This window comes from Schistocerca gregaria, chromosome 5, assembly GCF_023897955.1.
Source record: "Schistocerca gregaria isolate iqSchGreg1 chromosome 5, iqSchGreg1.2, whole genome shotgun sequence".
Classification (NCBI taxonomy): Eukaryota; Metazoa; Arthropoda; class Insecta; order Orthoptera; family Acrididae; genus Schistocerca; species Schistocerca gregaria.
In genome coordinates, this window is record NC_064924.1 from 287075117 (window position 1) to 287101691 (window position 26575).

The 26575-nt window shown below is 43.8% G+C and overlaps 1 protein-coding gene and 1 non-coding gene across 10 annotated transcripts in view; one reads left to right on the forward strand and one right to left on the reverse strand.

Annotated features, from left to right (window-relative positions):
- Window positions 1-26575, forward strand: part of LOC126272639 (protein madd-4) — a 1706630-nt gene that overhangs the window by 1223945 nt on the left and 456110 nt on the right. The window lies entirely within an intron of this gene.
- Window positions 5175-5249, reverse strand: Trnat-ugu (transfer RNA threonine (anticodon UGU)). The gene has a single exon. It is a non-coding gene; the product is annotated as a tRNA-Thr (tRNA).

The following is a 26575-nucleotide window of genomic DNA, read 5'->3' on the forward strand; positions in this document are numbered from 1 at the left end:
CCAGGCTGTGGCCACCAAGTTCGGTTCAGGTTATGGTTGTAAAGGGGGCCTTAATAAGTTACTGTTAGTTGCACAAAACACAAACTTTTAATTTCCTAAGAACCACTTAATTACACATTGCCTTCAAGGATTAAATTAAAACAATACGACCTGAAGGCGTAGTTAAGACAATTTGCGATACCTCCTGGCTGAAGGCTCAAAACCACACCAAAAAGAAGAAAGGCTAAAGGCCTGAACACAAGTTATGAAAATTGCTTTAAAGAATACACACGACTGAAATAATTGTCTTAAAAATATTTCACGTAAAAGCTCGGCTGAAGGCCACACACTGGACATTGAACAACTCAGGACTTACGGCATGGATAACAAGAATTTCGGATAGAACAAACTTTGAAAATACTAATTATTAAACAAATCAATCTTCAAACTCTAAGTCGGCAGAAGGCCTTACCTTAAAATAAAAACAAACTAAATTAATAGATGGCTGAAGGCCTCACAGAGCACATGAGACTAAAATGAAAATCACAGTCTAAAGCCAACAAAACAGTGGTGCTCTGAAGTGTTCCAATGGTTGGCCTGAGGATGTAGCTCTAATGTAAGGTGAGGTGAGACAGGCAGCCGAGAGTAAGGTTAAATAATCGGATGGCAACCCGACCCAGGGATGGCTGAAGGACCGACCACCGACCAACGACCTAATCAATTGCCTTCCGCCTGACCAACGGCACGACAACGGAAAATATCAGCTGAGGAAGATGATACCAGCCGCACTACGTTTTCAAATTTTGCGTCTAAAAACAGCCAAGGCACAATAACCATTCTTAAAATAAAAAAAAAATGAACAAACAACTAAAAGGCTGTCGAACTACACGGGTGCCAGACAGCGTCAACACGGCGAGAAAAAACATACTGCTGGAAAACTACGCTAACGATCAGGGTAGGTAACTGGGACGTTTACGGCCACAAGGCAGAAAATACCGCTGGTGCACTTCACTGATGAGTAACAACCAATTTATTAGTTAAAGACCAAACAGGAAGACGGCTGCTAGCCAGAACGGCCCGGGACAATGAACGAAGAGATGTCACAGCAGTTGAGGTTTCATAAACAGGTTAATTGGTCACTCAACTTCAGTGTCCAGGTACGGTGGGCAACGCACTTTGCAGCTATCGCCTCACAATCCGACTGCACGTGCACACCTCCAGTGGTACCGGCCTGACCTCACGCCGCAGAGACTTCCTCGCTGCTGTGTCCCAACCAACCGACTGCCACACACACCACCACACGGAAATAGCGGTCACATCAAAGATGGTGCAGCAGTACTAGTATAGATAAGCGCTGCTGCTGCCACTGACGGAGGCAAGTCAGCGACTAGTTATGGTAGTAACTCAGGGAGAAATAAGACGTCACTCGATTGCAACAAACTGCCAAAGAACAAATGCAACCAAGTACACGCCGTCTTTCAAACTCTGACATCGGCATACATTGTTCATACGTCTGTCTGTGAGGCATAGTTACACGGAATGAAATTCGCAAAGACTTTATGCCCTGGTATCTACATGTCACCTGTTCACAGTGGTTGCCAGTTGTGTGGTGAAACGCGCTACAGCGTCACACATTCATCCGCTGGGCCGCAAAGTTTACAATTTTGCATTTCCCGTTGATACCTGTATGAATATGTTTGTGACCAGTTTATAAGACTGCTTCGTGGAGCGTCGTCTTTTTATGTCTTACAATGTGTACAAAACTAATTGAAGGATTAAAACATAGACACATTAACGTTGATTATTATATCATCAGTAGAAATGTAAATGTCAGGGCTGATTTGCCTGGGAATAGACACAAATCAGTACATGGGCATGTAGGTGGGCGGAGGGGGAATGGAATATGTCATCTCACCACTCGATGCCGTCAGTTTCGTGTGATGTCGCGTGCGGCAGAGGCAAGAACGGCACAGTGTGTAGATCATTACACTGCAAGGTAAATCTGTGGAGCGGGGAATGAGTGCGCCACAAAGTGATGATAGACATTGGAATGAAAGCATGGATCTGGCACAGAGTTCAATTACTGAGTAGATATTAGGTGTACATGCCTCCAGATGGCATACGCACTGTCTCTTCTGGATCCTCGGTCGGTCTACTCACTGTCACCTCTACTACTAATTGACTATCAACTGTCTGATCTCTTTTGCTTCTGCTCACGCTGTTCACTAACAAACCGTCTGTCATTTGGCTGGCTTACTGTCTGCCTAACTGACTGGCCACTGTCCAACTGACCATTAACCAACTGATTATCCTCTAGCGACTCCTACTCTAACCGTCAGAGTGCTGAATTTTCCATTGTATCGTCTTCAGCATTGATCAGTCTGCAATAACACTCAGTAACTGATGTTGAGCAACCACTTCTTCCAGCCTTCATAGGGGGTAAGTAATTCCTCTGCTGTTTTGGGTGGTGTGTAACCCAGTAACTTCTGTCTCGTTCTTATGACATTCCTTGTCTCAAAGTTCCTAGTGCTGGCTACAGTCTCCCTCGTGTATTGTGCCTCATTAGGCACTGTCTCCAGTGCTTTTCTGTATTCCTGACTTTTCAAGAAATCATCCACACAACAGCAGACCCACTTGTTTCTAAGGAATCATCCCTGGTGCTCGTGACTTGTCCTTTAGACTTTACACAGTGCAATCCTTCCCAGCGAGAAAAACACTTCAGTTAATCTGCCCCTGAAAGTGAAGAAGAATACAAAATCTGCTGAATGGAATAAACAGTCTAATGAGTGCAGTATATGGACTGAGAGTAAATCGAAGAAAGACGAAAGTAATGAGAAGTAGCAGAAATGAGAACAGCGAGAAACTTAACATAAGATGATGATGATTATGATGTTTGGTTTGTGGGGCGCTTAACTACCCGGCCATCAATGCCCATACAAATTCCCAACCTTCGCTCAGTCCAAACTCGCCTCATTTATGAATGATGATGAAATAAGAACAACACAAACATCGAATCATCTCGAGGCAGGTGAAAATCCCCGACCCCGCCGGGAATCGAACCCGGGTCTCCCGTGCTCGTGAAGCGAGAACGCCACCTCGAGATCACGAGCTGCGGACTTAACATAAGGATTGATGGTCACAAAGTAGATGAAATTAAGAACTTCTACTACCTAGGCAGCAAAATAACCAATAACGGAGCAAAGGGGATCAAAAGCATTCTAGCACTGGCAAAATGGGCATTCCTGGCCAAGAGAAGACCTTAATTGAGGGGAAATTACTGAGAATGTACGTTTGGAGTGCAGCGTTGTCTGGTAGTGGAACATGGCCTGTGGGAAAAACGGAACACAAGACAACCGAAGCATTTGAAATGTGGTGCTACAGGTGAATGTTGAAAATTAGATGGACTGATAAGGAATGAGGAAGGCCTGCGCAGAATGGGAGATGAAAGGTGTATGTGGAAAATACTGACAAGGAGAAGAGACAGGATGATAGGACATCTGTTAAGACATCATAGAGTGACTTGCCTGGTCTACAGGGAGTTGGCAAAAGTGTAGAGGAAGACAGAGATTGGAATATATTCAGCAAATAATTGAGGGTGTAGGTTGCAAGTGCTACTCTGAGATGAAGGAGATGGCACAGAAGAGGAATTCGTGGCGTGGTACATCAAACCAGAAGACTGATGAACCAAAAAAATAATAATTCACCTTTACTGTGCTGGGGCCGAAATGAATGAGTGCCTTAACTCAGTCTTTTGTTTTATTTGTGGTTGACTTGTTAGTCAGTTGTGCAGATGTCCCTGTCTGGCTTTTGGAAAAATCGCATACTAGTTATAGCTTAAGCATCATTCTCGTTTTCAGCACCTAGTAGCGAAGTATTACAGTATGCGCAGTAGGCAAAATTTCGTTATTTCCTGGCGTCGGTATTTTAATGACCAGCAAAGTACAACTATTTAATTTATTTCAGCAACCCGAAATAAGGGTCACTGTCCTAATATCAATGAAATACTTCAGATATTTGGGTAGTATTTGGTTGGTCATCTCAATGACAACTTTCCAAATGAAAAAGAATTCTACCACTGTCTACATCAAACTACTGACATTTTGCATCATCAGACTGTCACGTGGACGCCAGTTTCAACTCTTGACTGTAAAACTAGCTCCAGACTACCTGATGATCAAGTTTGACGAAAGCTCTTGGAAAACCACACTGCCTTTAACTAGCGTCCTTTTTCTCTTCTTACAAATGAGAAGACAAAGCGTGAAGGAAGCTACGCTAAACGGAAACCGGCGCCTGGAATAAGGAAAGTTTAAATGGCGGCCATCGTTAGTGGAGTAGGCGAACTTAGCACATAAAGCCGCATTAAGAGGACTGCGCGGATAAAAAGAGCTGGCGGTATTAGCTCGCCGACACCGACACCGCCTGCCATTCTTGCCCCCTTGGCCTGCTTTGCGGCAGGTAGAGTATCGCGACTTGCTGCAGAGTCTGTTGGTTTTGTTACACCTCCTGTGCCTTACAGTTCTGCGTATCTCGTGGCAGTTTTGTTGATTTTCTTCTTTATTTTCTGCTATCTAGAATTTCATTCGCCCATTTCAGCTCAATGGCAGCCAGCGCCAGATACCGGCAGTGCTTATTTGAAGCACCACATCCCTGTTCATTAGATTGTTACTATACGGATCTGCCTGGTTTCCTTGATAACGCAATGCCAGAACAATTATGCTAAAGATAAAACTTCAGTCTTCTAGTAAAACACGCGATCCACATGCACAGACAGTGTTTCGCTAATCCTGATGTGTCAGAGTCACTCAGGCCCGTGTCTCGATCGTGTTAAACAGATTCCCCAGGGTGTTACATGTCTGTTATCTACACTGGCACTCGATATTACATGCGATATATAAGATATTGCAGTGCCTGAATTAAGATGCAAATACCCTTCGGACATTCATGACTCTCCGAGGAACTTTGTATCGTAATTGGGAATAACAAAGGCACTGCAATATCGTACTTGTCCCCTGACACCGGGCAAGCGTCTTTCAAGTAAAATGTCTCCTCTGTACGGGAATGTGGATAATGGATGAACGAACACAGGTTGTAGATACATGGTTGACGACATACGGAAGTTTGAAACTGGAATTATATATTAATACCTTCAGCTGCTGACGGGCGTTGATATGTCAACGGGGACAGGTGAAAATGTGTGCCCCGACCGGGACTCGAACCCGGGATCTCCTGCTTACATGGCAGATGCTCTATCCATCTGAGCCACCGAGGGCACAGAGGATAGTGCGACTGCAGGAACTATCTCGCGCACGCCTCCCGCGAGGCCCACATTCTCACATATGTCCACACACTACATTCGCAGTGTCCCTACCCTACATACTCTACTCGTGGAAGACATTCTTACCAAGTTCCTTAAGAATTCGGGTAATATGTGTGCAGGCGCACAAAGGAGAAAGGTCATGGCCGGTATTGCTAGAACTATATACTTATATGATTCAAATGGCTCTGAGCACTATGGGACTTAACATCTATGGTCATCAGTCCCCTAGAACTTAGAACTACTTAAACCTAACTAACCTAAGGACATCACACAACACCCAGCCATCACGAGGCAGAGAAAATCCCTGACCCCGCCGGGAATTGAACCCGGGAACCCGGGCGTGGGAAGCGAGAACGCTACCGCACGACCACGAGATGCGGGCTACTTGTATGAATATGGTGTCTGTTTTTTCGGACGTGTCCGAGTCTTAACCAACATGCCTATCATCCCGTACGCCGCGACACTTAGATCATTAGCGCGAGACGAAGTTTGGTGAGATGGGATGTAGGGCCGGATGCCAGTATACCGTGGCCCCCATGCTTGTGAACTGCCTTCTCTTCTCGCAGTGAAGGAGACCGATCTTTACCTCTCGACGTCCAAGTCTGTCTCCTACGGTTCCCAATGCAGAAATGCTTATTATGACTCTCAGCAGGGAAGTATCTGATACTTTTCTTCTTTTTTCTCCACCGCAGTGTGAGCACGCCAAAACTGTATTTGAGTGAATTTGGGACCGCGTACTTCATTTCGACATTCCGAAACCTCTTAACAAATAACATGAGTGCGAAAAGGAACTCGTTAAACTTCGGTTACAAGATAAATCACTTTAATCTAAAAGCCGTAAATTCAATTAAATACCTAGAAATTAGAACTGCTAACAACTTTAATTGGAAGGAACACATAGAAAGTGTTGTGGGGAAAGCTAACCAAAGACTACGTTTTATTGGCAGGACACTTAGGAAATGTAACAGCTCTACTAAGGAGATAGCCTACACTACGCTTGTCCGTCCTCTTTTGGAATACTGCTGCACGGTGTGAGGTCCTCACCAGATAGGATTGACGTACATCGACAAAGTTCAAAGAAGGGCAGCACGTTTTGTTTACCGCGAAATATGGGAGAGAGTGTCACAGAAATGATAGATGATTTGGGCTGGACTTCTTTAAAAGAAAGGTATTTTTCGTTGCGAGGGAATCTTCTCACGAAATTCAGATCACCAACTTTCTCCTCCGAATCCGAAAATATTTTGTTCACACCGACCTACACAGGGCAGAACAATCACCAAGATAAGGGAAATCACAGCTCGTACGGAAAGACAGAGGTGTTCATTCTTTCCGAGCGCTATACGTGATTGGAATAATAGAAAATTGTGAAGGTGGTTCGATGAACCCTCCGCCAGGCACTTAAATGTGATTTGCAGAGTATCCATGTAGATGTAGAATTTTCTTCTGGATGTTTAGGCAGTCGATTTTTTTTTTTTTTTTTTTTTTTAAAAAGATTCAGAACGCCGACCTATCCGAACTCCTCTATCCAACAACTTGTCAGTGCCGCCCTGCGGCACATCGCCGTCCCCCCATAAATTCCGAGTTCCGAGCTAGCGAAGGGCGTCTCACCAAAAGCTTGCCGTGACTTTGCCATCTCAGTGTTTATGCCCAAGGCGTCAACGGCATGGCGGTCTAGACAAAAGACTCACTGAGGAGGCGTCCTCTGGTTATTCCACAACAGTGCGATGTTATCGTATGGGACACGCCATTTGATGGATGGTCTGTCCTTAGGAGAAACCTCTTTATTAATATCGTCCAACTGACGAGGTCAGGGTGAGTTCGTCGAACACAGTAAGCAAGTGCGTTCTTCCTCAGAGCGTTGCTATCTTGTCAAGGACACACACCGCCCGCTGCCACGGTAAATACGGGTAGTCAGATAAAGGACTCACGTGGCCAGAACAACCCCTCCCCTAGCATCAACCCTCGTGCGTCCAGTCATTAGCCTCGTCTGCAGAAGGTAGGCAAGTGCAACCAAAATTTTAAGGGCCACTGTCTACTAAATGCCAGGATGAATTAAATGTGCTCTTTAGAATTAAAAGAAATTAAAGTAAATCCTCTATAATCATCCACTCTCAAAGACAATACCACTATTTTGCATTAAAGTCGGAATTTATTGATTAATTAGACCTGTATACAGGGTGGTCCATTGATCGTGACCGGGCCAAATATCTCACGGAATAAGCGTCAAACGAAAAAACTACAAATAGCGAAACTTGTCTAGCTTGAAGGAGGAAACCAGATCCCGCTATGGTTGGCCCGCTAGATGGCACTGTCATTGGTCAAACGGATATCAACTGCGTTTTTTAAAATAGGAACCCCCATTTTTTTATTACATATTCGTGTAGTACGTAAAGAAATTTGAATGTTTTAGTTGGACCACTTTTTTCCCTTTGTGATAGATAGCGCTGTAATAGTCACAGACACATGGCTCACAAATGTAGACGAACAGTGGGTAACAGGTAGTTTCTTTAAATTAAAATACAGAACGTAGGTACGTATGACAATTTTATTTCGGTTGTTCCAATGTGACACATGTACCTTTGTGAAGTTATCATTTCTGAGAACTCATGCTGTTACAGCGTGATTACCTATAAATACCACATTAATGCAATAAATGCTCAAAATGATGTCCGTCAACCTCAATGCATTTGGCAATACGTGTAACGACATTCCTCTCAAGAGCGAATAGTTCGCCTTCCGTAATGTTTGCACATACATTGACAATGCGCTGACGTATGTTGTCAGGCGTTTTCGGTGGATCACGATAGCAAATATTCTTCAACTTTCCCCACAGAAAGAAATCCGGGGACGTCAGATACGGTGAACGTGCGAGTCATGGTATGGTGCTTCGTCGACCAACCCACCCACCATGAAATATGCTATTCAATAGCGCTTCAAGCGCACGCGAGCTATGTGCCGGACATCCATCACGTTGAAAGTACATCGCTATTCTGTCATGCAGTGAAACATCTTATAGTAACATCGGTAGAACATTACGTATGAAGTCAGCATACACTGCACCATTTAGATTGCCATCGATAAAATGGGGACCAGTTATCCTTCCTCCCATAATGCCGCACCATACATAAACCCGCCAAGGTCGCTGATGTTCCACTTATCGCAGCCATCGTGAATTTTCCGTTGCCCAATATTGCATATTATGCCGGTTTACGTTACCGCTGTTGGTGATTGACGCTTCGTCGCTAAATAGAACGCGTGCAAAAAAATCTGTCATCGTGCCGTAATTTCTCTTGTGCCCAGTGGCAGAACTGTACACGAGGTTCAAAGTCGTCGCCATGCAATTCTTGGTGCATTGCAATATGGTATGGGTGCAATCGATGTTGGTGTAGCATTCTCAACACCGACGTTTTTGAGATTCCCGATTATCGCGCAATTTGTCTGCTACTGATGTGCGGATTAGCGGCGACAGCAGCTAAAACACCTACTTGGGTATCATCGTTTGTTGCAGGTCGTGGTTGACGTTTCACATGTGGCTGAATACTTCCTGTTTCCTTAAATAACCAAACTACCCGAACGGTCCAGACACTAGGACGATGTCATCCAGGATACCGAGTACATACATAGCACACTTCCGTTGGGTAATTTGATCACAATAGCTATGCATCAACACGATATCGACCTTTTTCGCAATTGGTAAACGGTCCATTTTAACACGGGTAACGTATCACGAAGCAAATAGCGTCCGCACTGGCGGAGTGTTACGTGATAGCATGTACTTACACGTTTGTGACTATTACAGTGCCATGTGTCACAAAGCGAAAAAGTGGTCCAAGTAAAACATTCATATTTCTTTACGTGCTACACGAATATCTAATAAAAATGGGGGTTGCTATTTTAAAAAACGCAGTTGATATCCGTTCGACCTATGGAAGCTCCATCTAGTGGGCAAACCATAGCGCCATTTGGTTTCCCCCTTGAAAATAGAAGAGTTTCGTTCTCTGTAGTTTTTTCGTTTGATGCTTATTTCGTAAGATATTTGGCCTGGTGACTATCAATGGACCACCCTTATTGGTCGTAGCCATCAGGTAGCACACGTTCCACTTCATTACCCTTCTCTATTCCTTGCACTATAGGCTTCTCCTGCTAGAACCTAGTAAAGTTGAAATCGCTCAGTATAATACGCTACGCTACGAGTGGTGCGTTCCTTCCACTGGCAGTGTCAGCGCCTGGCCACTCGTCGACACGCACGACACGGCAGATTGTCGGATTGCATAATCACTTAGGTGGCGGGCGCCGACGGCTGCAGCCCCTCTGCGTCTGTCACGGGCGCTTCCATAATGAATGTGGCCGGCCCGTCCTCGCTCCTCTTTCACTCACCCGCCGCTCCCTCCCCCTCTCCCCCATCCCCCTTCCCTCACCCAGTTTTCCCTGTTCCCGCCATCGGGTAGAGAGCAAGAACGCCGCCTGGGCGCCGTCCGATAAATAATTCACGGACCCCGCTGGCGCTGCCGCCGCCTGGCCTGCGGAACATCATATCCGGAAAGACCGTCTGCCGGAGGGCGCATCTGGTCCCATAGCCCGGCCCCCGGCCGATCGTAAAGGCCGGAATGGAATAACGCTACAACGTATCGCTTGTTTCCCCAAGATTCGAACGAAACGTATTCTGTACCTCTTTCTTTCAGCACTGTCGGTGGAATTGGAATCTCTGCTCTCAGCGCTATGGACTAACTTCACAGTAGCATTTTCGGCGCCGGTCTTCTTTCTTAAATCAACGAGAAGACCGATCTTTTCTTATGTGCACACGACTGCAGTATAGGAATATGTGACCATCTGAAATTGATTGTTTTGGCAATTTCTACTTGTCGTAAGGCATATCCGTGTTTGGAGCCTCCGAGGAGTTAAAGCATGTTGAGAACTTGCGTTCGTCATCGTCATACGGACGCGAGAGATGCCATTTCGTCATGGGGTGCCGTTTGGCACACAACAGGGTTACCTTTGTTCTGGGTGGCCTATAACTGAGACAGCGATCGTTACGATTCCGACGTGTTAAGGGCGGTGACCTCCGTGACGTCATCCGTCAAGATAATGCAAGACCAGAAGTTTCTCGTTCCGTCCTGTGTGTTACGGTGTTGCCCTGACCAGCACGGACTCTAGATCCATCACCCATTGAAAAAGTATGGTCATCTTTACTCTATGACTAAAACCGTCTAGGCTCCTAAACATAATGTCTTTACTTCTAATATTACGACATCTGCGGTCATCAGACATCAAAAATCTTTGGACAAGCGAAACTAGGTGCAGTGTCAACTCACAACTCATGAAGTTGACGCGACAATTAAGTATACATTTTAATATTCACATTGAGCCTTATTTATCAAGTTCAAAGTGTTTTATATTTGATAATGGCAGGTGCCGAAACATCGTAATAAATAAAGACATTGTATTTAGCCATCTAGATGGTCACAAACTATCCTTGATGATCACGGACTGATACCGGAAATTTGTTTGCATATTAACAAAATTGATGAGGGCTGTCGAGAGACGGGCGAACTAGCACGCTCGAGCCCGTAACATTGATGATCTTTGGCATAGACCTCGGGCAGCATGGAATGAGGTACCTTTGCCTTTCATCCAAGACCCCTTGGACTCGATATCTAGCTGCATTATAACTGTTGTTGGTGCCAAGGTTGCGTATATATGTTATGTAGAGGGTGATAACCAGTGAAGTAATGTTTTAGGGAATTAGTTTAAAAAATTTCATTTCAAAGGCTTCACTCAAATCTTCACAAGTTTTGTACCAGAGCAGCTTCCGCAGTGCCTTTGCGACACAATTGCCTGCCTGTCAGAAAAAAGGCAGTTCTGCCCAGTTAAAGCTGCTGACAAAAGACTCATTAAACCCTCCGCTCTGAAACTGCTAGCAAATTCACGCCATCGGTTTTAGTCAAAAGCATGCGCGGGGTACAGGAACGCTGGAGGATTCTGCGGTGCAGAACACACTTCCCTCGTTTTTTTGTGATCCAGACTTCGGGCAGAACACACGTCTTTTTGGAGGGCAGTGCCTCTCACCGGCCACAAACGTAAGTTACCATGAACCGACCCCCTGTACATTGGCGTTGTAAGCAGAATCCAACAACCTTCTTCCCTCTACCTGTCCATTTACAGCACTACATTTCGCACCCTGCTCTACCACCAGATCACCTACAAAATGTCCGCCCCGATAGCTGAGTTGGCAGCTTGACGGATTGCCGTCCTACGGGCCCGGGTTCGATTCCCGGCTGGGTCCGAATTTTCTCCGCTCAGAAACTGGGTGCTGTGTTGTCCTAATCATCATCATTTCATCCTCATCCGGCGCGCAGGTCGCACAGTGTGGCGTCGATTGTAATGTCCTGCACCAAGGCAGCCGGACCTGCCCCGTAAGGGGTCTCCCGGTCAATAACGCCAAACGCTCATTTTCATACCTACAAATCTAAGCAAGTGTTTTCCTTGCTGTATTGTATATGCACAGTAATTAAAATTTCATTATTTGATAGACTCCTTGGTGTTGGTATTTTGAATGAAATAACACTACAACGCACCGCCTATTTCACGAAGATTCTATCTTCCAGCTCTCAGTCGTATGAATCTTCACCGATCCATTTTCTACACCTGTCTCGATTCTTTTTCCTAGTGAAAAGCTGATACTTACTTTCGTGTACGGAACTGCATCATATGAATATGTGACGAGTAGAAATAAGGCGTTCATATTCGCAGGACATGTACCTTAGTAAGCTCTGCAGAAATGATTAAAGTGCTACACCAAGAAGAAATGCAGATGATAAACGGGTATTCATTGGACAAATACATTATACTAGAACTGACTTATGATTACATTTTCACGCAATGTGGGTGCATAGATCCTGAGAAATCAGTACACAGAACAACCACCTCTGACCGTAATAAAAGCCTTGATACGCCTGGCCATTGAGTCCAACAGAGCTTGGATGGCGTGTACAAGTACAGCTGCCCATGCACCTTCAACACTATACCCCAGTTCATCAAGAGTAGTGACTGGCGTATTGTGATCAGACGTTTTCAGTTGGTGAGAGATCTGGAGAATGTGCTGGCCAGGGCAGCAATCGAACATTTTCTGTATCCAGAAAGGCCCGTACAGGACCTGCAACATGCGGTCGTGCATTATCCTGCTGAAATGTAGGGTTTCGCAGGGATCGAATGAAGGGTAGAGCCACGGGTCGTAACACATCTGAAATGTAACGTCCACTGTTCAAAGTGCCGTCAATGCGAACAAGAGGTGACGGAGCCCTGTAATCAATGGCACCCCATTCCATCACACCGGGTGATACGCCAGTATGGCGATGACGAATACACGGTTCAAAATGGTTCAAATGACTCTGAGCACTATGGGACTTAAATTCTGAGGTCATCAGTCCCCTAGAGCTTAGAACTACTTAAACCTAACTAACCTAAGGACATCACACACATCCATGCCCGGGGCAGGATTCGAACCTGCGACCGTAGAGGTCGCGTGGTTCCAGACTGTAGCGCCTAGAAACCCTCGGCCACCTCGGCCGCCACGAATACACGCTTCCAATGAGCGTTCACTGCGATGTCGCCAAATACAGATGCGACCATCATGATGCTGTAAACAGAACCTGGATTCATCCGAAAAAAATGACGTTCTGCCATTCGTGCACCCAGGTTCGTCGTTAAGTACACCATCGCAGGCGCTCCTGTCTATCATACAGCGTCAAGGGTAACCGCAGCCATAGTCTCCGAGCTGATAGTCCATGCTACTGCAAACGTCGTCGAACTGTTCGTGCAGATGGTTGTTGTCTTGCAAACGTCCCCATCTGTTGACAGGGATCGAGACGTGATTGCACGATCCCTTACAGCCATGCGGATAAGATGCCTGTCATCTCGACTGCTAGTGATACGAGGCCGTTGGGATAAAGCACGGCGTTCCGTATTACCCTCCTGAACCCACTGATTCCATATTCTGCTAACAGTCATTGGATTTCGACCAAGTCGAGCAGCAATGTCGCGATACGATAAACCGCAATCTCGATAGGCTACAATCCGACCATTATCAAAGTTGGAAACGTTATGGTACGCATTTCTCCTCCTTACACGAGGCATCACTACAACGTTTCACCAGGCAACGCTGGCCAAGTGCTGTTTGTGTTTGATAAATCGGTTGGAAACGTTTCTCATGTCAGCACGTTGTAGGTGTCGCCACCGGCGTTAACCTTGTGTGAATGCTCTGAAAAGATAATCATTTGCATATCACAGCATCTTCCTCCTGTCGGTTATATTTCGAGTCTGTAGCACGTCATCTTCGTGGTGTAGCAATTTTAATGGCCAGTAGTGTACAACGATTCATCATAAATTTTATGATTATTATTTCATATCGTTTGGTTCATTTTTAAAGATGTTTTCTCTTCATTATTAGCACTATCCTATTCCGGCGACTACATTTGACTGAAATTCTGTCATTATTTAAAAATATAACAGTATGGAAGTGTCGTACACGTCCCCTGGTCTGCTGCTAAACTTCATAGCTGCTTGATTGATTTCATTCCTCTACAATATGAAGCGTGAACCTGTTTAGAAATTGCGATCAACCACAAAGTGGTTAGTTGGTTAGCTACACATTCCTTAGATCATTTGAACGTTTCTTCTATCGAAATGATGTGTAACTAGTCAATGTACAGGCCATTTAAGCTAGAAACGCATCAGAATGCTTTCTGTGTATGTGAATGACAAACAGTACCACTGTACCCCCACATAATGCTCTGTCACCCAGATGACATGTGTAACGTACGAATTAGTTTGTACAAAAAGTACAGTTTACGTAAGTAGAAGGGAATCACTGTTGCCAATTGCAGCGTGACGTTACGCGGCGTCAACGGCGAAAGAATAGACACCACTCCTTCATGTAACTGATACGTCTAGCTGGCAATGGATTCATCTTCTTCAGTGTGTATGTTCCAATACGTCCGATCTCGTTTGGGAATCTCAGGGTAGCGAACTTGGAGTCAATGGACAGGGACTGTGGAGAGGTGGCGCTCGGTGGGAATGTGAGTCGACCGTGAGACGTGTTGCGATGACGCTCTGTCCCCGGGTTCGAATCTCGGTCTGGCACATATTTACGCTGGTCGCCGCTGACTCCGAATAACGTCCCGCTACACCCGACAGCAATAATCCCCTTCTACTTACGTATAATGTTTCACAGCTGCGAATTCTACTTGGTGTCTGTTCTTTCGGACAAGTCCGAAAGATCAGACACCACGAATTCACAAAACTACAGTTGTACGAAGCTGAGTCAAATGAAAATCATAAATTTGTAATAACAAATCGAAACTTCGCTCCGTTATCCTGTAAGTTGGTAAGCATGCTACGAACAACGTGCAGAATGGCCTGTAGGTGCCAGCATAGTGCAGATGCTCACATACTGTTGCAATATCAATATAAAGATGACCGCCCAACTTGCGACTTGCACCAGGGAAGAACAGCGTTCTGTTATTCGATTTTTGCGTAGTGAAGGTGTGAAACCTATTGAATTTCATCGACGAATGAAGGTTCAGTACGGTGATGCATGTTTGTCACAGCAGCAAGTCTACGAATGCACTAGGAAGTTCGCAAATGGTGTGACTTCAGTAGAAGATGCTCCTCGTCCAGGTCAGACACAACGAGTTGTGACTCCACAGTAGCAGTTAAAGCCACAGTGGAGGAAACCGTCGAGTGACACTGAATGACATTGCAGCATGTTTACAGATTAGTCATGGGTCAGCACACCACATCGTGCATAATGTGCTTCAGTTTCACAAAGTTTCTGCAAGATGGGTGCCACGGCAGCTGACTCCTGAAATGAGAGAAAGACGTGTTGATGCTTGTGAAGAACTTCTTCAGCGCTTTGAACGAGAAGGTGATGGCTTCCTTGCAAGATCGTCACTGGGCGCAAAACCTCGGTTCACTTTCACAAACCGAAAAGGAAGAGAGCGAGCAAGGAATGGCGTCATTCCTCATCACCAAAACCAAAGAAGTTTCGAACAGAACCATCAGCAGGGAAGATTATGCTGACTCTCTTTTCGGACGAAAAAGGCGTCATTTTGGAGCGTTACATGCCTAGAGGTACCACTGTCACCAGTACATCATACACCGATCCCCTAAAACATTATCTGTGGCCTGCAGGCAAGTCAAAGCTACGTGGATTGCTGTCAGCAGGTGTCCTTCTGCAACATGACAATGCAAGGCCCCACACTGCCCGTACAACAGTTGCAACAATCACAGACCTGCATTTTGAGTGTCTTCCTCATCGACCATACTCACCAGACCTTGCCCCAAGTTATTTCCATTTGTTTGGACCACTCAAAGACGCAACGGGAGGAAAGAAGTTCCGTTCTGATGAAGAGGTACGCCACGCGGTGCATGAGTGGTTGCGCGCACTACCAAAAGAATTTTTTTATAAAGGAATTTATGCACTTTGTAAGCGCTGGAAGACTATCATTGAGCGTGGAGGAGATTATGTTGAAAAGTGATACAGCTTTGTACCACTTCTGCACAATAAATAATATTTTAAAAAGTATTTAAGGTTCTCATTTGGCTCGCCTTCGTAGTTGGTGAAGGTGCTGTGTTTTTGCAACTTATCGAAATGTACGTTCCCGGTATCTTTCACAGGTGCGATATAGTCACCTGCCAATGAGTAAGTCGTAAAAGAACAACATTGCGATGTTCCATACGTTTTCGCTAAAGGAGAGAAAAGTAAATATAAATGTGGCATCTGCTCTTGCATAAAAGACTTAAAAAAATCGAATCTAACACGTCTTATTTAAGAAGGAGCAATGCGAAGTGTCGAGAGTTTTCTGCGAACTGCTACTATTGACCCCTTTCTAGTGATGTGGCATCTGGACTCCCACATGCAATAACAGTTTTCATGACGTTTTACTCATGGGATATGTTTACAAAACGTAGGTCGCGATGAGGGAAACCCTAATTTGCAGTTGCCGAACGCAGACCGCAAATGGAATCCGAGCATCGAATCCCAGGAGGGTCGTATAACCAGTACATATTCGACGACCGAGTGGAGAGAGGATGGAGACAGCAGTCTGAAATTTTCATAAGGTTTTCGTAATTGCGGCTGCAGTCCAATTCGGTGGGGTCAGGTGTGACACAGTACCGGGATAACCGCAGTGCGGCGCTGCGGTCGGCGGAGTCAGTTTTCGGAGACGCCACATTGAACCCCGAAGTGTGGACAGAGTGTTCCCCCTGATTCGTGGTACAGTTGCGCTGCCTCGTAAAGCGAATGTCAAGGGTTCGAGTTCAGAGTAGAGCATAAATGTGCATTTTATTGGATTAATGAAGACGCTTCTCAAACTCACTACCAGACTATCTTCTCTAAAGTTAACTTCGATCTCGGGTTACGCAACGTATAAATACTTCTCTACGACTAACATCTCGTACTCGCATTCGACAACTTCACCAACTCACAGCCAAACTATCACCTTTCAAATTAATATACGCCTCGGGCTACATTTCACACCAGTAGTTCATCACAGTTAAGATTTTGTATTCATATTTGTTGCCTTCTTCAGCTCACAACCATATTTCCGCCCTTAAACGTAACTTGAACCAGGCGTTTGTTAACAGATCAATCCAATTAACTTACATCGAGCAGAACTAGTACTTCTTGCAGTCTGTAGTGGTGTTATAACAAATCCTGTTAGAGAGAAATCAATGAAAGAAACTGACGACGTTTTTGAAATAATTATTAAGTGGTTCTCTGTCAATGGACTCACCCCAAATTATAGGAAAGCACACTAATTCAGTTCTATAAAACAAATACTCTTACTGATAACTGATGTAGTACATGAAAAGGAGTCAGTAAACCGGGTAGAGTGCACCAAATTTTTTGTTGTATATACTGATGTAATCTTGAACTGCAAAAACAATATTACTGAGTTATTAAAACAAGTTCAGCTTCGTTTCTCTTCGTGTAATTCCCAGTCAGGGAGGCAATGAAATTAACCTCCTTATAATTTGCATGTTTCCACTAAATAATGTCTTACACAAAAACCTCCAGGGGAAGCACAGTACTTAGAATGTATTCACTGTACTTAAGTCAGCAGTACAAATAATCTGTGTTTTTACCCACGATCATCTAGTAGGTGTCTCTTCACGGAGTTTGCCATTTTAACGGCATATTCACCGTATATACTATACATTCAATGATGAAGTTTCTGAGACAATCCATCACAATTTGGGAATAATTATGCCCGTAACTTCTGTATTAAAACGAAAAAAAGTCCTTTGTTACAATTATTAAAGCCATTAGTGGCTCAGAAAGGACTTCCGTACCCATCAACAAAAATTTTGGATCGCTTGCCGAATAATATAAATTGCCTGACACATGGTGATGCAAGTTTTAAATCTAACCTAAAATCATTTCTTCTTGACAATTCCTTCTATTCAATGTATGACTGTTTATTTAAAAATTATAAGATCTTTTAAAATATAATTGAAAACCATGGTTTTAAGTGCAATTGCGTGATTATGACTGAAAGGTATACATGTTCACTGCTATTAGAAGTAATCACATAAATTTATCCTGTAAACTGACTCTACGTCATTTCAATAAGAAAACCGGTCTAATTATCTATAGAAACTGTAACTACTAACCTCTCCATCATGAACAGCTATTTACTGTCCTAGCCTAGAACAGCAGCATTTGAAGTGGTCAATTGGTGTACTAGCGTTATTGCTTTCCAACTAAAAATTTTCACATCTCTGCAAGCTGATGCTGCTAACACACCAGTCTGAAGTGATAAAAGCCGCAACCGTTTCTTCGGACGTCTTTCCAAGGCCGCTCCTAGTTGTCCTATCTTCTTGGCTAATATCGATATGCTACCTTTGCGCCGTGCGGCCTATGGCGTCTTGTCACTGCCCGCAGGGCTACCCCGTCGGAGGTTCGAGTCCTCCCTCGGGCATGGGTGTGTGTGCCGTCCTGAGCGTAAGTTACTTTAAGTTAGATTAAATATAGCGTAAGCTTAGGGACCGATGACCTCAGCAGTTCGGTCCCACAAGACCTTACCACAAATTTCCATTTTTCAATTTTTTGCTACCTTTGCAAACAGGTTGGAAATCCTCACGGCATTGCGGCGACAAGTGGTACATATTGATGACAAACCCATTCCATTCAACACCTTTCTTATCATTGGCAATGCTGCGCGGAAGCACAGGGGGACTTTTCGGAAGGGCAGTAGTTCATTTTGATTCATTTTTGTTCCATCTGTACTCGTGCACAATAAATTTACACAGAGTTCCAATGAATGTGTTTCGTTTCGTCTTTGGCGTTATCTCCTGTAGTGGAATCTTATTTAATATTGGCATTTGGAAACATACTGCCTTACCAATTCATGTATATCGTGGAATTCTCATGTTGTCGCATTAACGCAAGATCTACCATAGTTGCCATGACTTATGGAATGATTGTCGTATTCATCATAAAGTGTATTATGACTTACTCTAGACTATGGACCTCACAAAAAGAAAATATTGACTCTGTCAAGGTTTAGCCACAAAGAGAAATATATAGGGGAAGGAGCGGCTTTGTAATGAATATGTCTTCGATCGGTTAAAGGGGAGCTTTTCTTCAGCTAGAGAAAGGTGGGAGAATGAATAGGCTGTGGATATTAAACACTAATTTTTCGACAAATTCAGAAACAAGCCTTCACTTTTTCCCAACAGCAGTACAAATGTTGCAAAATTAAAAAGCCATTTCTTCCATAAGACTTTTATAGTTTTCTGTTTCATGATTCAATTCAGCGAACATTTTAGAGAGTGCTGTTACCAGATTCCACGACTATCATGTCAGCTGAACTCAACTGACGTTAGCATTGTTTGCGAAAGATTCCCTTGTCCAGTGCGCAAACCCACGAGAGTGGTTCAAAAAGTTCTCGGAACGGAATAGAAAAAAAGTACTTACTTCACTGAAACCTTTCTAATTTTTCAACGTAGTCTCATTGTAGATTAATGCACTTAATCGAACGATGTTCCAGTGCCTTGATCGCATCTCGAAAATACGTTCTTCCAGGCCTGCAAAATACACTCCTGGAAATTGAAATAAGAACACCGTGAATTCATTGTCCCAGGAAGGGGAAACTTTATTGACACATTCCTAGGGTCAGATACATCACATGATCACACTGACAGAACCACAGGCACATCGACACAGGCAACAGAGCATGCACAATGTCGGCACTAGTACAGTGTATATCCACCTTTCGCAGCAATGCAGGCTGCTAATCTCCCATGGAGACGATCGTACAGATGCTGGATGTAGTCCTGTGGAACGGCTTGCCATGCCATTCCCACCTGGCGCCTCAGTTGGACCAGCGTTCGTGCTGGACGTGCAGACCGCGTGAGACGACGCTTCATCCAGTCCCAAACATCCTCAATGGGGAACAGATCCGGAGATCTTGCTGGCCAGGGTAGTTGACTTACACCTTCTAGAGTACGTTGGGTGGATCGGGATACATGCGGACGTGCATTGTCCTGTTGGAACAGCAAGTTCCCTTGCCGGTCTAGGAATGGTAGAACGATGGGTTCGATGACGGTTTGGATGTACCGTGCACTATTCAGTGTCCCCTCGACGATCACCAGAGGTGTACGGCCAGTGTAGGAGATCGCTCCCCACACCATGATGCCGGGTGTTGGCCCTGTGTGCCTCGGTCGTATGCAGTCCTGATTGTGGCGCTCACCTGCCCGACGCCAAACACGCATACGACCATCATTGGCACCAAGGCAGAAGCGACTCTCATCGCTGAAGACGACACGTCTCCATTCGTCCCTCCATTCACGCCTGTCGCGACACCACTGGAGGCGGGCTGCATGATGTTGGGGCGTGAGCGGAAGACGGCCTAACGGTGTGCGGGACCGTAGCCCAGCTTCATGGAGACGGTTGCGAATGGTCCTCGCCGATACCCCAGGAGCAACAGTGTCCCTAATTTGCTGGGAAGTAGCGGTGCGGTCCCCTACGGCACTGCGTAGGATCCTACGGTCTTGGCGTGCATCCGTGCGTCGCTGCGGTCCGGTCCCAGGTCGACGGTCACGTGCACCTTCCGCCGACCACTGGTGACAACATCGATGTACTGTGGAGACCTCACGCACCTCGTGTTGAGCAATTCGGCGGTACGACCACCCGGCCTCCCACATGCCACTATACGCCCTCGCTCAAAGTCCGTCAACTGCACATACGGTTCACGTCCACGCTGTCGCGGCATGCTACCAGTGTTAAAGACTGCGATGGAGCTCCGTATGCCACGGCAAACTGGCTGACACTGACGGCGACGGTGCACAAATGCTGCGCAGCTAGCGCCATTCGACGGCCAACACCGCGGTTCCTGGTGTGTCCGCTGTACCGTGGGTGTGATCATTGCTTGTACAGCCCTCTCGCAGTGTCCGGAGCAAGTATGGTGGGTCTGACACACCGGTGTCAATGTGTTCTTTTTTCCATTTCCAGGAGTGTAGTTGTCAACTCCGTCTACCGATTCTTCGTTTGACGTGAATGTTCGTCCACCAAGAAAAATTTTCAATTTTGGGAAGAGATGGAAGTCTGACGGAGCCATATCAGATGAATAAGCGGATGAGGCAAAAATTCATACCGTAGTTCGTGTAATTTTGCCATGGCGACGGCATGCGTTTTTGATCAGCTTCAAGAATCGCGGCACCCAGCTTGCAGATAATTTTTTATTTTCTAATTCTTCTGTTAAAATGGTGTATACGCTTTCAGATGACATCTGAAAAGCGTGAGCAATTTCATGCACTTTCAATCGGCTAGCCTCCATTACCATTTTATGCATTTTGCAATGATTTCTGGAGTAGTGACACATCTTGGTCGACCACTGCGCGAATCATCATCTAAGGTAAGCTCTCCCGACCAAATTTAAATTAATTCGTCCACTTGAATATGAAGGTGTAGAGTCCCCCAGTGTATTATGGAAATCGGCATGAATGTCCTTTGCTTTCATACCTTTCTTTACGAAGTACTTAATCACTGTTCGAATCTCAATTTTTTCCATTTTCGCGAACCACTACGCGGGAACAACAACAGAGCCACTTTACCGCCACAGCTCTCTTCCAAGAGCACTGACGTGGCAAGTGTTTACAGGCAAGAATGTCACGTGAACAACTCGCTGCGCTAGCGCTGACCTCTCTCGGTGATTCCGAGAACTTCTCAGACCACCCTCGTATTTAGGAATGACAGTAGTGTGACGTCCGTTAAGCAGAGAGAGTGTCGCAGTGGAGCGGCAGCACGTGTGTGTTGGTGATGGGCGCCGTGCGACCCCGCTGTTGGCGCACACAATGAGGGGTTATCTGCGCCACGCACAAAGCGACGCGCCAATCCCACAGTTGACGGCTCATTCCGGTCGCTGCCTTCACTGTCTGCACAGTCTCACCTCTGGGATTTAGCTCCTACAGCAGCTACTCCAGTGTTCCCTACTCCTTGCACAGCTTCACTGCAGTTTCTGAATGTCTCATTGGCTGTGAAAACCATGTAGACGGGAGTATTGTCCTTTCGAACACTTTTCAGACTCTCTATTAAGCCCTGTAACAGAGGTTTAACACGTTTTCTAATTCTAGTTTTTAATTGATGGCATTCACTTTCTGTGAGCTTCAGTCTTCTTCTGCAGTTACAAAAATTACTCTGTAAAAATAGAGCGTTTCCAAAGGTGAAAAAATTTTCCGTGTTTGCAAATGGTTAGGTACCTAAAAAAAATTCTGTTAAAATTTAAAAGCATTGCAATGGACAAAATCTTCTCAATACTGTATTTAACCATCTATCTATAAAATTATTTCTCTCCTACACACCAATAATTAATAAGGGAAATAAAATTAAGCAGAAATAATTAAATTTTGGAATAGAAGCTATCGGAAACGTAACACAGATCCCCATTTCCAAAGCAGAAACAACTGTTAACACGTTAAAGAAATTCAGTCCATTTTGTGATGTGTCAGTTCAGCATTTAGAATGCCTTGAGATGCTACAGACTCTATCCCCAGCGACCTACGGTGATAAATAACTCGCCATAAGATCATGCAAGCTAAAGGAAAAAAATCGTGCAATGGAAATTGGTTCGTCTAATTAAATTAGTAGGTTTTACTCGTATATATAAAATAAGTGTTATATTTACCTAAATCAACCATTAGTCTTTCCTCCAGGGATATTCTACTCGTGCTGCTTAATTTACAGGTACTTTGTTACGTTTAATTTCAGCGCAACACATTACTTATGAAAAGATTATACAGATGTGTGGTTAACAAATCACAGGTTTGATTCTTGCAAAGAACAAAACAGCGATCGATGTTCATGCTATTCATTCACACCAATTGTTCTGTCAACCGATTTCGAGCCGACAAATTCATCTTCAGACGGCTGTCCACGTACAGATACATATGTGTTGGTTCTTATGTTAGTTGTCCGGGCTTTACTCCCCACCCCCTTGTAGCGAAATTTCCTTGGGGTGCTGGTAGTGGCTACACAAAAAATCAATGAGAAAAACGGTCTTTTTAACTGTAACTGTACCTAATAACGAATGGAAATAATTTACGATAGAACTGTTTTATTTTACGTTACTCACATCGAAAATCCCTCATTATTGTTTTTCAATGCTGACTGCCTGAGTTCATGAAATAGTGAAGAATACGTAAAGCTTTTTTTTTGTTATATAATTCTGAACGTAGAATGGCTACCATTCAGAGATGTTTACAATATGATCGTAAATGTGACAGTAGAAAAATACAATGGGCAAACGTTTTACATGCAGTTTACATTCAAATGAGTATTACGTAATTAAAACAAGCAAATAAAGAAACCAGTTTGTTAGAGAACATTACTGAAACAGTTATGTCAATATTGTGGTTTACGGCGGAAATAAAATAACTGTGGACAAAAAATTATCCGTAAATAAATATTGCGACATTGAACGTTACATGGACATGTGATAGCTAGTTGAAAGTTTAAATTAAATTAACTGTTGTATTAATGTATGACTAAACAAGCTTTCTCATTTTACTAGAGTATTACACATTGCATTAGTGTCTGCAATTTGTTACTGTAAAAAAAGAACAGTGTTTATTGCTTCAAATTGAAAAGCATGCGAATGAGATTTTGTAGAAATATTGCATTGGATAACTCACCCTGTTCATTTAGGAGTTGTGGTGATTTGATTTTATGCGCGTATATTTCTGTCTCTTCAAGTAGATTAATAAAGCTAAGATCCAGATACTACACCACACCGAGAAAGACATTTCTGTATTTTAATTTAAAAAGTGATCATTAAGTATAAAGGAACGTAATGACACTTTTGTACATTGCAAATTTTCCAGTGCCACATCAATGAACATACTGTAACATCTCTAACAGGGAAATTCTTTGGCATAGGTTGTCTGTCATCTTTGTAAATATTCGTCCATGTAACAAAAATTCCATGTGACAAAACTATTTGGCGTGTGTGTGGTGCCATATACTACGTACAGCCAACATTTTAAAATAATGAAGAGGGATTTTCGACGTACGAAACCAAAAACTAAGACAGTTCTACCTTACAGATTTGTTTAGATTGTCTACATTCGTTATTAAGTACAGTTACAATTAAATAGACCGTTTCTCACATAGTTTTCTGCTGTAGGGCACCACTACCACACCAACGAACTTTCGTCACATAAGGGAATAAGAATATGACAACGTAAGCAGCAACAGGTGTATGCTCGTACCTAATACTTCTGAAGTTGAACCTGTCGGTTCGAAACCATTAAAAGCGATATCTTTGTAAATAAATAGCAATATTAACAACGGCTGGGTGCTGTTTCCATATTTGCAAGAATCAACCTGTGTTTTGTACACAACCAATGTCTCAAAATGTTATCTTTCCATGAAGTAGCAAAGAGGTAAAAAAAACCAATTTAGCAACTGGGTATCATCAACACACAGCTTTTGCTAGAGACATTCGGCGTCACGGTCCAGTAGCATGTGGTTCAAAGGCGCCGTAGTCGCTAATTTCTGGGGGCAAACGGTGCAGGTAAATCGCTGCCGTAAGGTGTGAAAGCAGTATCATTTGGAATGTCGTGGAGCTGGGATGTAGCCAGAGTCATTTTCCGTCAGCGTTTTCGTCAACCGCAAGAGGAGAAAGATGTGCGGCATCAGTGCGTTTGGATACAGCCGTATCACGTGGACTCAGCGGAAAGGGCATCCCATCTTCGAGGACGTGAAGGCACTGTTGTTTATACCTGATACGTCGTCAAAGGTGTGAGGAGAGTATCTCGATACGGGGGGGGGGGGGGGGAGAATTTCTCCGGGAATCCGGGAAACAGAACACGCCTACACGCCTCTTGTATCGTCTGCCACTGAAGCAGGGTGAGCATTGCCAAGACATTCTCGTGCTCAACAAAAGAAAGCGCTGGTCTTTTTTTTGAGTTTTCTCTATTGATTCCGCCCAGCGGATGTTCCAGCAGACCGGTAATCGTGAAATCATACCAAGATCTATTTTGCTTATTTTAATGGAAATTAAAGCATTACTTAACTGCTGTTGAGGTGGTGTCTTATAAATACCCTAAAACTGATTTTATTTCTATATACAAATTGAAACCACAGTAGGATTAGCTCTTCTTATAACTTCTATGAACTTTTCTTTGCTTACCTACTTTGTCTTTGTAGATTTCACAGATTACTGGTACGTCTCCATGTTTTATCTGCAATCACCTAAAGACTGTGAAAATCTTGGTCTTACGTCATGTAAGGGTATACCACCACACATCGTATCATCCTCTGTAGAACGCTGTGGCGTTGAAACCACTTTACGGGTTAATGACCGCCTTACGTATAGGCGTCGTATCTCTGCAGTTACTTAAATGAGTCACTGTCATATTGGTAAATGGATATTTCGCACAGCTATAACACTCTTTAATGCACCAAGTATGCAAACTGCCCCTGCCGCGCGGGGCTGCCGCACAGTCTACGGGCGCCTTGCCATGGTCGCCTGGCTACTTCTGTCGGAGATTCGAGTCCTCCCTCGTTCATGGCGTGTGTGTGTGTTGTCCTTAGCGTAAGCCTAGGGACCGATGATCTCAGCAGTTTGGTCCCATAGGAACTTACCACAAATTTCCAAACTGAACCTGATTTGTAAAGATGTTCACGAAAAGTACGGCCTCCTCACAGGTATGACCTCGTACATCTCTATGTAACAATGCAGAGTTGCGAATGAGCAATCTTGAAATTCAGTTACAAGAATTACACACTTATATACGGTAAATCATTTTGTAACACTCCACCCCCTCGGCATACTATATTTAAAGGACTTCATCGGCTGCAAATTTGAGTGAGGCAAACGAAATTTACTTTTTTCGTGGTTGAAGCTCACGTACGGGAAAATAAGGAAGCTTACTAGTTGAGGCCCTCTCCCTACTACGTCCCTGCTTCGATAATGCAGTTTGTTCATCATTCATTTAATCCTCATACGCCAATTATAGAAGTTATCCTATAACTCACGATACCTCAGCTACCTAATAAAGTTCCAGTCCGTATTAAACTCACGAAATCTCAACATTAACAGCTTAAGTTCGCGCTCGATACAATTATTGCAAGTTTCAGTACACGCAGTATCATTCTAGATTGCTCTCAATGACATTTATAGAAACTAGTTTATTGTTCATCTTCATTTATGCACGTGACATAACACCCAAAGAATTTAGTTTAGACATTCATGTATCAACTTAATATTTCTTATGATTCACACTCTATTGTTAACCTTAATTATTTGGCTCAGTGTTAATCAAAATTCTATATATTTAATACGTTTCTATAACAGTGTCTCTTAAGACGTCAGTAAAATAATTTAATAGATTTTAGTTTAAGTCCGCAACAGCTGTAAATTCAATTCACAAAACATACTGCCTAGTCCCTATTTTTATTTATTATCTACGCTACTCGTTAGGAGAAATTTACTCTCTGTTCTTCACCTAATCAGTCTTGTTAAGTGGCAGAAATAGTATTGAATTTTAACTCATTTATGTCATGACAAATATTACGCTAGGTAATTACTATTAATGACATAATGAAACATACACTATAAAGTCATACAATATTGAAAAATACATGGTTCATTGTGAAATAAAACTAAATCCCTGGGAAACTGTTGAAAAATTATAGCCCGTATTTAACATTTACATCTCAAAACACATTATTACAAACGTGCATGCAACATTTTCTTTAAGACAAAGTGAATCTTA